We start from the raw sequence: 12,275 nt of genomic DNA, 5'->3' as shown, positions 1-12,275 counted from the left end.
GAAATCGTAGAAGTACCCATCCCAGTGACACCACAATTTGTATTACTGGGATCCCTGGCAACGTGGACCAGCGAGGACAATTTACTTCACTGTGTAATGGGGTTTATTCGGCCAAAAAGGGATATAGCTAGATGTTGGAGTCAGGCTATGGCCGCCACTAAGAAAATGTGGATAAAGGGCATTACCCACTGCTTGGAAGATGAAAAGCTCGTATACACAACGAGGGGTTGCTCAAATTTTGTTTTAGCAAATATGGGGAATCTGGAAGAGGACTAGGGCCTGGTGTGGGTGACTAGTGTGTCCCTGAGACTTTACCCAGCGCGTACGGTTGGCCATGCCACCAAACCCCTACCACACATATGGCCTCAGCCGCTGTCCTGCCTTCCATATATTATTAACTTTTAATGAAGGTCTCATGAAGCAGGTTTTGGCCGCAAGAAATGTTTCACTTTTAATAAAGGAGCAGAAGAAAACATACACAACACCCACTATTTGAACTATCTCGATAGGTGTCAATCATAAAATGGGTAAAGCTCTCGTCACATAGATCTCTTATGTGTGCAAAATGACAGGAGTATTTTTCTGAAGAGCTGAGTCACATTTAATTATGTAGCACACACATTGCTCAATATACATTGTCAGGCTGGTTTAAGCTAATTTCTTCATTTAGAGGCCTAAACTAAGATCATTTAGCACTGTCCCAAGAGAGCACTCAACCTGTCAAATGTGTACTATAGGTTTCTTTGACATGAATATAATGATTTAACTTGTCCTGCAATTTAAATGTAATGGACAGGTTGAACACAAAATATGACCGGTGCAAAATTGACATTTGGTATTCGGAAAAAAGGTAATCTCCTTCAAACGCGTGTCACCAAATAGCTGGGGAAAGAGGGAGAAATGTTACATGCTGTCATGCACCACAGGGACTCCACTATTGTAAGTAAAGGAGTGAATGAAAGAGAATAGGCAGCTCTGCAATCTTGAATTGCGGTGTCACAAAGAAATTGCAGAGAATTGACAGGCTTGGCACAGCGAGATAGCAGTTGTTAATGTTGGAATTTCGAGTATTAGATGTCTGAAGATTACAAAGGTGTACACTCCACAGTCCTACTGGTGTTTCGGGAGATAATATTTTGTTGCACTACAAGAAAGGAAGGATGGAAATCTGTGGATGGAAGTAGGCCATACTGGTCTGTATTTGAGCTTGCTACGACAGCCCCAACGTTTGCAAGACTGAAATGAATACCATAGATAAGCAAAGAACAACTTGTATTCCAACCACTTGTACAAACGTTTACAAAGAGTACATTTTCCTGTAACATGCCTCATGTGGGTAAGAGTCAAAGACTGTTTAGCCTGAACTACAAGGAACAACCAGGACAGTCGCAAAAATAACTTTTGCAGCTATTTGATTATTTATTAGCTTAGAATTCTTTTTGTGTGAATGCATAATTCTCACAATTTCCGCACCACTGGAGTCGAGCTATCCTGGCTGAAGACGGCTGATAGCCAGAAACCGGTCCTAGGATGCTTGATTCCGGTCCAGGAAAGACATGGCTTGGCAGTTCGGGCTGGACTGTTCCCATGAGGCACAGGGTCAAGGCTAATTTGCATATGGCCATGTCTGAACTGGGGTGATGTGGAGTGCAAAAAAACGATGGATTTAGGCCCAGATCTCTGTACTGGGGTGAATGTATGACATTGTTCTGCATTCTGTCCATCAACTGTTATTTTTGCATTTGTCACCCCGAGTGGGATGGGTATGCTCAGACGTGAGTCCCATGCTCTCCACACCACTGGAGTCAAGCTATCCTGGCTGAAGACGGCTGATAGCCAGAAACCGGTCCTAGGATGCTAGACTCCGGCCCAGGAAAAACATGGCTTGGCAGTTCGGGCTGGACTGTTCCCATGAGGCACAGGGTCAAGGCTGATTTGCATATGGCCATGTCTGAACTGGGGTGGTGTGGAGTGCAATAAAACGATGGATTTGGGCCCAGATCTCTGTACTGGGGTGAATGTATGACATTGTTCTGCATTCTGTCCATCATCTGTTATTTTCACAATTTCTCTTGGGGCAAATTTAATCAGCACCATTATGAAAAAGCCTGAACACCTGCAATCTTCCAGTGTAGATGTGTAGTGGTGTTCTTAGGTAGCACCAAAAAGCCTGAGTAACAAGTTAACTGGATAGGTACAATAAATCTCACCTGGGCACAAGCTGGCTTACCTGGGGTTCACCAACACTCAGATGAACATGGCGAACGTCATCAATTTTCAGAAACAAACAAATGTGTGCTTGTGTTCTCAGGAGCGCATGGAATGAATGTTAGACGGGCTGGACCCAGAACAGGTACACAGTGGGTGCAAAGAGCAAACACGTGTCCGAGTGGAGGTGTTGCACAACGCCTTTGGTGGTCTGATGTCTCCTACGCACTACAAAACAGATATAAAATTCTATTAAAAGACATGATTTCTCTTAATCTAATGGATCCCCATCTTTGCATTGCCTTTGAAGCTGAACAACGTTTGGAGGTTAAAATACATACTGAAGCAAACATCTTTTTGATGCAAGTCATTATAAGAACATGGCCCTTGCCCGACCTTTTTACAGTTATTTAGGAGTAACATGCTGGGCCAGGCTAAATTCCTATTTGTTAAACATTTACAGTTTAAAAAACATGCACTTTAAATGGTACAGCAGATATCAGCCACAAGGCAGCCGGTTCAATTGTAAATACTGCAGAAGGGATCATGAATTCATGAAAGACACCATGGAAAGTCTCACATAAAGCACAATTTTCCACTTTTACATATAAATACAGACAGGAAAAACACTGTTTTCTGTCAGTATTTATTTGTAAAAATCAGTAAAAAACAGAAAACTGGAAGACTTAAATATATAGTACTGAGGACTGACTGCAGAGAATTTCTGAATCTGAAAGCCTTGATGAAGTCCCAGGGACATTTCTCCCAAACGACGAAACACGTGAAGAGGTTACACAAACACTGAATAAACCCATGAAGTCAAGAAAAGGCGTCTTCTCTGTTTTATTCATACTATATATTGTACTGCTTTTGTCTAAAAAGGTTTGTGTTGCCTCTTGATTCTAATTAATGTTGCTCAATCTTTGGATTTAAGTTTTGGGGGTTGGGTATAACTCCCCCTCTTTTGGGAGCGCCACAAGTGAGAACCCTTTGAGTAAATGTTGGATTTGTTTATTTATTTATTTTATTTATAAAGCGCTGCACTCATCCCAAAGGATATCAAGGCGCTGGGAGCGGCTGTCGTGGTAAGGTGGCGGGTTTAGGAATTAGTGCTTGGGAAACTGGTACGTTTTTAGTTTTTTCCGAAACAATATGTAGTTGGAGGTGAGCCATAGATCAAGAGGCAGCTCGTTCCATTTCTTAGCTGCCAGATAGGAGAATGATCGCCCGCCGGTTCCCACTTTCCTGATGCGCTTAGTTCTGGCCAGAGCTAAATCTTGGATGCAATGGCTATATGAACGCCCAAACCTATTAAACATCCATTTGAATGAACATGGCTGCTTACTCTCTAAGTCCCTAATCATGCCCCGAAATTGGTTATTTTCAGCACCATGAGGCCCTCTTGAATATCAGCACACTTTACAAAACACAAATCTACCTATGTATGATGAATTTTATGGAGAGGCTTTTATAGTTCTAGATGTTGGGCTATTAGGAGCTGACATCATAGGTAAACAACCATGGCAGACCTGCAACCTCACGGTGCTGCAGTGTCACATGACTTCGGTTCCCTTCACACGGCCACCCAGCGGATAGCCGAAAAGAGACGGTGGCAAGGAAAATATTCTGGAAACCACTGTAAACAGTGGATTGCCAGCTCGTTTTCGATGGTTGTAAGCAGCCTATGTCCATAAAATGTGTAACACCACCCCAGGACATCAGCCACAGCCTCAATAACTTTTTGAGGGTTTTTTGGAGGGGGTGTGGGGTGGGGGGGGCTTGGTCAGGGGCAGAGTGCCTCTTACCTCTGGGCACCAGGCCCGCCCCCTCGTCACACTGTGAAAATATTTTTCAAGTTGTCAGGCATGTATATGGCTTTGAGTGCCTTGGTACAATAGTAGAAGTTCTTTATGGTGAAGGGCTCCTAGAAGCCATCATTCTAAATTTATGTCTATGAAAGACGGCTCATACCAGCTATATATCTACAGCTGAGAGATCCGTATAGGCTTTCAATTTAGGTCCACCTATGTGGCAGGTGGTTCCTCAGAGCAACAATGTTGTTTTGTCACTATGGTCTCTAGGAATTGAATTTATACCTGCGTATTGTTCCTTTCCTCAGCGTCAAGGCACACTTTGTGGAATTAGCCACACTTTAGATCCTTTTTAATAGAACATATCAATAGCAGAAAACTTCTAGATGCCATCACATCAGAGGTCTGCCCTATGTCTTGGTTTGACCCAAATAATTCACATTTGTGGAACAAATATATAAATAGGTCAATGGGAACACATGCTACAAACTTTTATTTGGAGAATGTACATCCTCCCTTTTGCTACTTTGGTGCACTTTGAAGAAATACCCATTTGAGACAACCATCCTATCACACTGGAAGATATACTAGTGAAGGTTTCTGCTTCAATACAAAGTGGGTACCATGGAGGCATGTTATTCCCTGATCCCAATGACACTGCCAACCTTTTCGATGATTCATTCCACCCCCTCACTCAAGCCTTGCTATGTTGGCCATTCTACCACTCAAATTATACGTTATTGCTTCTCCAAAATTATATCCCTGCTGTTCGCTGCTGGCAGAAAGTTTTCATCAGGTCAAACTCAAAACAGCAAGAGCGGCAGACCAGAGATGAAAAAATGTCACTGACCATACACAGGTTACAAATGCTGGGTTGCTTGCACAGTTGGTTGAAATAACAGCTTAGGTCTTGGTGAATTCAGCCAATGTCTGACTAAGATTGGAGAAGACAAACGAATGGGCTTATGATTGCGAGCTAATGGAGTTCAGATCTGGAGATACCCTAGTTTAGGAATGTCTTGGACAAAATGGACCAACCCCAAGATCTATATCTGAAGCGGAGGGCTCTGTAGTGTTGTACTAGGTGGGCGCAACCACTTTGGCCCACGGTCAGTATTGCTGCTTTCCCCCCCCCCCAGACGCAAGTTCAATGGTTCCGCCCGACGTGGATACGGAGGGCACGTTCTAGAGATAATAAAAAGCCCAGGGCCCTGGGCGTGGCAGGCATTGTACTGACCACTACTGCAATACCGTGTGGTCTCCAATCTGTGTGCCTGGTAGGCCTAACTAGACCATTACACTGGCGACGAGGTGGTCTCGCCACCCCATCGCGTGCCACGCTCCACCCCTCTGCTCCGGCGAGCCTGCTCCTGTGGCCCCTGCAGCGTGCCCCGCTCAGCTGGCCTTCTCACCCACCGGCGGAGTGTCCCCGGCCGCCCAGCTACATCAACCTCGTCGAGCGGCGGCCCAGCCGCGCCGCCCCACCGCTCTGCCTCAGCGACTCACCGCTGACTCCTGGCTCTCCAGGCAGGTCGATCCCGTCACTCGAGCCCTGCCTGCAAGCGGCCCTGCCGCCTACAACCAGCGGATCCGGCCTCGTGGCCTCAGGTGCGTGCCCTTCGCCTCAGCGCCCAGCCGCACTACCGCACTCGCTTGCTCCCGGCCCCAGCATCGCGCCAGCCCGGTAGGCCTGCCGCGCAACGCCGGTGTGCTCTTCACCACGCATCACGCGTGCACCGCGACAACCCTGCCATCTGCCACGCATCTCGCGTGAGGTAGCCCTGCCATTTCTCACGCATTTCGTGTGCAACGCTACAGGACCCCTCAGCGCCTGCCCACAGCCGCCTGCAAGCGCCCCCAGCGTGGTTTTGGACTCTTGGCCCTCTAGAGACAGGACACCCATTTGCTGTCTGACCTCCCGCCCCCCTTATGGCCATGGCCGCCGTGCCGCCGCTAGAGCCCTTTGCGGTCACGGGCACACCCCCTTCTCAGGTGGCTCGGTGGAGGAAATGGGTGGAACGCCTGGAGAACTACTTTATAGCAGCGGACATCGCAGTCGAGCGGCGGCGGGCAATGCTTTTACACCTAGGAGGGGAAGCCATACATGACATCTCGAAGGACGTGGTGGAAGGTGGCCCGCCCCGAAACTACACCACGCTACGCGACGCCATCACGCAATACTTCAAACCTTTTGCCAGCGCAGATTACGAAAGGTTTCTACTCCGCCAAGCCCGCCAGCTCCCAGAAGAGTCCGTCGACGTTTTCTATGCGAGACTCAAAAAGCTAGCCAGCACATGCACCCTCCCAGATGCTGACGACGAGATCCGCGCGCAATTCATACAAGGCTGCGCCTCCTCGAAACTGCGAGAAAGAGTCCTAGAAACAGACAACATGCCCATGCGCGACATTCTAGCGTTAGGGCGTTCTAAAGAACTATCGAAAGCCAGAGCTGCGCATATGGAGCCAAAACCTACTGTCGCAGTCAAAGTTGAACCTGTGTGTGCCATCAAGACTAGCACCACAGACACGCGCACGAAGCCATCCCGAAGATCACGGCCAGGCCCAGCTCAATCACCTCACGACCGCCCCTGCGTGTGGTGCGGAGGAGCAACCCCCCACAACGGGGCATGCCCTGCACACTGAAAGATCTGCAGCGCCTGTGGAAAAGCCAACCATTTCGCGAGTGTATGCCTGTCGTCGCAAAGGAAAAAGCTCAAAGGCCCGCCCCAAAGAGTGAGACAAATAGAGCCACTGCCAGGTACCTCCGCCAACAGCGACATGGACGATGACGAAGCGGACGCAGCGTCCGTCCACGTGGTACGAATGCTCAACACGTTGGCCGCTACACCATCTGCAGAACCCATGTGCACAGTGAACGTACACGATCAAGAGGTGGTGCCCCTAATCGACACTGGGGCAACGATCAACCTAATGGCAGCCAGCGTATACCGGACACTAGACACTCCACCAGTGCTTCATCCCACAAGAGTGCAAGTGTACGCCTACGGCACCAGTCGACCTCTCCGCCTGTGCGGAGTCTTCCGGACAACAGTATCCCATGACTCCCATCCCTTACACACCAAAATCTATGTGTCGCAGGAAGGATCCGAGTTTCTGCTTGGCTGCAGAACCGCCCAAGACCTAGGACTGATTCACTTCGCCCTCACAGTCCAAGCACACAGCCTCGACCATCTCGTGCTACAACACACCTCACTGTTCGACGGGATTGGCTGTTTGAGAGGACCTGCCATTCGCCTTCACATAGATCACTCAGTCGCTCCAGTAGCCCTCAGGCACCGGCGCATAGCGTTCCACCTGCGACCCAAAGTAGAAGCGGAACTACGTGTGCTCGAGAGGGCCGGGATCATAGAAAGAGTCAGCGGGCCCACTCCATGGGTGTCGCCCATTGTGGTGGCCAAGAAACCGAACGCTGTGCGGATTTGCGTGGACATGCGCATTCCCAACCTCGCAATCAAGAGAGAACGCCATCTGACGCCAACCATAGACGACATCATCGGCGAACTGTCAGGTTCAAAGTGGTTTTCGAAGATGGACCTGAGGTCCGGATACCACCAAATCCCTCTGCACCCGGTCTCCCGCCCGATAACGACCTTCTCCACCCATGCAGGCTTGTGGAGATACACCAGACTCAACTTCAGGATATCCAGTGCAGCCGAAGTATTTCAGAACATTATTCAAAACGTCCTGCAAGGATTAGACAGCGTGCTAAACGTGAGCGATGATATCTTGGTCGACGCGGCGACACTAGACGAACATATCTGGTGCCTCCAAGCTGTTTTTGCCAGGCTACAAGAGCGGGGTCTAACCCTTCACAGGGAGAAGTGCGAATTCCTCCGAAAAGACATCAGCTTCTTTGGATACAGATTCTCTGACCAGGGCGTTGGACCAGACCCCGACAAAGTCAAGGACATCCATGATGCTCCCGCCCCAACGTCAGTGACCGCCGTCCGCAGTTTTCTGGGGATGGTGACATACTGTGGGCGCTTCATTAAAGATCTATCCGACCTCACCGGCCCTCTCCGTGACCTCACGAGATCCACAGCCACCTGGGAGTGGGGACCGGAACAGCAAGAAGCCTTCCAAAAGACCAAAGCTGCACTCTCAGCAGACACGACTCTGGCCTATTTCAACCCTCGCTACGAATCGCAGCTCGTGGTGGATGCCAGCCCGACCGGCCTCGGCGCTATCCTGACCCAATAACAACCGTGCGGAGAGTAGGCACCCGTCGCGTATGCAAGTAGGACCCTCACTGCGACGGAACAAAGATATTCACAGATCGAAAAGGAGGCCATCGCCATCCTATGGGGGTGCCGTCACTTCCATATCTACTTATACGGACACCCATTTGTGGTGATCACAGACCACAAACCGCTTCTCCCACTATTCCAAGGATCATCCTCACGGCCCCCCCCTCGCATCGAGAAGTGGGTGCTCCAGCTCCAGGAATACCAACTCACAGTTGAGTATCGGCCGGGCTCCAGGAACCCCGCCGACTATCTGTCGAGGCACGCTCGCCCGGTCACTGAAGCAGAAGCCGACACTACTGAAGAGTAGGTCCGAATGATTGTAGAGCGTTCGAGGCCTCTGCCAATCTCCCTAGGAGACGTGACACAAGCTACCAAGGACGATGACTGCCTACAAATCGCCATCCAGGCCATCCAGTCAGGAAACTGGAAACCACTCCAGAGCCCGGCATCGTTCCGCACCCTAGAAGCCCAGGCAACGCTAAAAGCACTCTACCAAGTCCGGAGCGAGCTGTCCATCTCGCCGGAAGGATGCCTCCTGAGAGGCCCCCGCCTGGTACTACCGGACAGCCTCACACAGCAAGCGGTCCTCCTAGCCCATGGCGCTCACCAGGGCATTGTGAAATCGAAGAATCGCATCCTCACCAAACTCTGGTTCCCAGGGCTCGACAAGAAAGTCGAAGAAGTCATCCAACGACGTCCAGTGTGCCTAGCGACCAACCTGCCCAACCCCCCACACTTGTAATCATAGAAGAAGGACCGACCGCCCCGTGGGCGCGGGCCAGCGCAGACTTTGGTAGCCTCCCGAGCGGAAAGTATATGTTTGTTGTGGTTGACGATTTTTCAAGATACCCCAAAATTGAAATCCTGCCCTCCACCGCAGCCTCTGAAGTGATCCCTAAGCTAGAGAAAATCATTGCGACCCATGGCCTCATAGGGGAACTACGCACTGACAATGGACACCCCATTCAACGGCAGTGAACTAGCGGAATATCTACAATCACACCGCATCAAACACCGGAAGATAAGCCCAAGATGGCCTCAAGCCAATGGCGAAGTTGAGAGACTGATGAGAACTCTAAATAAGACCATCCAAATTGCCATGACAGATGGCCAGAACCTAGAACTAGCCCTCTTCCAGTTTTTAAGAGAGTACAGACTGACACCCCTCTGCACCACCGGGATCCCTCCAAGCCGCCTATGTTTCAACAGAGCAGTTGTGGACACTCTCCCGCACCATCCCATGTGGGCCTCAGCTCCAACTCCGTGCAACCGGTCCATGGAACAGCGAACAAAGTCTAACAGAGCAGCATCAAGGCGAAGAAGAGCTGCAGACAGCCCCATTCAAGTTGGCGACCAGGTGCTGGTGAGAGATCGCCATCCCGGAGGAAAGTTCCGCCTCCCTTTCGAGTTACACCCATGGACTGTCAACGGCACCATGATCACTGCAGTGAAGGGGAGAGAGAGAAAGTCACCAGAAACGTGTCATTCTTTAAAAGGATCCTGACTGGAGAAGACGCGAGTTCCCTGACTCGAAAGTGCAAGACACAAGACCGACCCAAGGCCCACGAGAAACAGAAGAGGAGGACGCTCCCAGCGAGGAGGAAACCCCGCAAGCAGATTCAGCTACACCAGTCAGGAGTGAACAAGAATCGCAAGCGGCCCAAAGCCACCCCAGAACTGCTGTGGCCAAAGACTCTGAGGAACTAACTCCCACCCAGTCAGGCGAGCGCAGCCAGAGCAGATATAACCTGCGCCCCTGCCCAAAGCCATCCCAGAAGTACCATGACTTCGTGGCCTGTTGCGGGCGTTGAAGAATCCGAGCTGCATCTCAGCCGCTGCAAAAGTAAGACTGTTCCTTTTTGCATTTGGAAACTCTCAGAGACTGTGAGCAGAAAAGTTGATATGTGATGTTATGTTTGTTTTGGTTTTACTTTAAGGTAAAGGAGGAATGTAGAGTTGTACTAGGTGGGCGCAACCACTTTGGCCCACCGTCAGTATTGCTGTACAGCTCTCCCCCCCCCCCCCCCCCAGACGCACGTTCTAGAGATAATAAAAAGCCCAGGGCCCTGGGCGTGGCAGGCATTGTACTGACCACTACTGCAATACCGTGTGGTCTTCAATCTGCGTGCCTGATAGGCCTAACTAGAACATTACAGGCTCATCACAATGTTCACAGTAGTTCCGTGTCTATGCACAATTGAGTCTATGACCTCAAGAGTTTGGCTCTAGGGAGAAGGTCAGTCAGTATTTTCGGTAGGCTTAAAGTCTTGCTTTGAAGTGCATAGATGCCAAAGGACCACATTGAGTGTCACATCTGACAATATGGGTATGAATCAATTAGGTGCAACATGTACTTTTTTTTACCTGTTTGCTACAAATGATAATTTAGCTTTGTCCCTGTTAAAAAATTCTCCAACTCAATAAAAGTTAATGAAAAATTAATTTTTGATGGTAGATGCTGCACAAAGGTTGACCTTAAAGGAGAAATGTTGCTGGTGTGAAACCGATACACGAGGGTGAGTTGAAGGCATTGGTACTACACCGAGACTGATTATAACTGCCATGCACTACATAGAGCCACTGCGCAGCTACATTAGTCCAAGCAGCTGTCAAAACAGTCTTAGATTTTTTTGTTGTTTTTTCCAAGAGTTGCAATTCCGCAGAAGCTGTCAATCTACTGATGCTCCTAAGGGTGTAGGTGCTATCAATCTACTGATGTTGCTAGCTATTGGTCAACTTTAAGTCTCTGTTACTTTCGTCCTCCCTTTTCATGAAAGTGTCTACCTAGCTACTAACTACACAGAGTGAGTCCTTCTTCTATTTTGATTGTGCCTTTGAGTCCGAAGGCAAGCATTCCGTCGGTTGGGCGGACCATATTACACAGGGCGGGGCCAGAACGAAAACAAAAGGGGGGGGGGGGCTGTCATGGAAAGATGCGGGGAGGGCTAAGCCGAAGCAATGCTGCGCATGCGCGGGGGTCTTCACGGCTCTGTGGTCTGCCCCACAGCGTAACGTGTTATTTCCCACAGTCTCCTCTTTGTCAGGCACCACACGGTCCCTACCTGCCCGTCGCAGCAGACGCTGCTTCCCCGCCGCCAGCCTGAGTCAGTGCCCCTGATGCTCCGCTCGCTGCACTCTCTGTTCCCCTCAGCTGTAAACATTCGCCAGCTGACCGCGCGTGATGTCATCGCGCAGCATGCAAATGAACAGGCGGGGCTTCTGCGTCCTATTCTTATCTTCTGACTTGAACTACAAGATCATAAAAAAAATGGTTGTAATTTTTGGAAGCTGCGGCCATATTGCAATAAAGTCAACTGTATTTTCCCAATATAATATGGTGTGGTCTCCATGTAGCAAGCCATAGGGCTTCAAGGTAAGGGGTTCGAAGTAGTAATAGAGCGCTTATGACGAAATGTAATAGGTTTGTAAGAGGACGGAGTAGGCGCCATCTTGGATGGGGAAATATTATTGGGGCTCTTACCGTGTCTGGCAGGAAAACGAAGTGAAGAATATGCAGATTGGTCGGCTCTGTATGTGCAGTTTATCCCACATTTGGATGGTCTGCCAGTTGCCTTCACACAGCTCGAGCGGACTTCAAATGTCCTAGTTGTTGATGCTCGCAGACAGCTGTCTGACGGGACCAGCGGTCCATATCCATTAAACAAAGTAAGGGAACTGTGATGCTGTGCACAGTGGAGGCGGTGTCAAAGGCGTGGCTAAACAAACACAAAATATTGATTCTGCAACTTTTGTCGGGCTTTCACCTTGAGATATGTACTTATAAAATAACACACAGTTTAAATGTAAAACAAATGCAAGTTAAGATAATCAGTGGGAAATGCAGTATCGTACTTTATGAAACCTCTTTTAGTTAATGCACTGCAGATGTCTGTGACCAGGGAGGCACAGCATGTCTGGCAAAGTTTTAGATTGCTTATGTGTGACATTTTCATAATTTCATTGTAATTATGAGTGACATTCAAGGACT

The 12,275-nt window shown here is 49.3% G+C and overlaps 1 protein-coding gene across 2 annotated transcripts in view; it reads right to left on the bottom strand.

Annotated features, from left to right (window-relative positions):
- The window catches only part of PCMTD2 (protein-L-isoaspartate (D-aspartate) O-methyltransferase domain containing 2), a 90,940-nt gene extending 78,947 nt beyond the window's left edge, over positions 1–11,993 (bottom strand). The window contains exons 1-3 of one of the 2 annotated variants that reach the window (XM_086932800.1): positions 11,769–11,993; positions 11,350–11,536; positions 2,231–2,436 (exon numbers count right to left, since the gene is read on the bottom strand). The gene's annotated coding sequence lies outside the window, so the exon portion shown is untranslated. The remainder of the gene's footprint in view (positions 1–2,230; positions 2,437–11,349; positions 11,537–11,768) is intronic. The other variant, XM_086932801.1, reaches the window with a different exon arrangement.
- Between the last annotated feature and the right edge of the window lie 282 nt (positions 11,994–12,275).

The sequence above is a fragment of the Lissotriton vulgaris genome, chromosome 7, assembly GCF_964263255.1.
Source record: "Lissotriton vulgaris chromosome 7, aLisVul1.2, whole genome shotgun sequence".
Taxonomy (NCBI): Eukaryota; Metazoa; Chordata; class Amphibia; order Caudata; family Salamandridae; genus Lissotriton; species Lissotriton vulgaris.
This window is presented reverse-complemented; position numbering and strand designations above follow the sequence as displayed.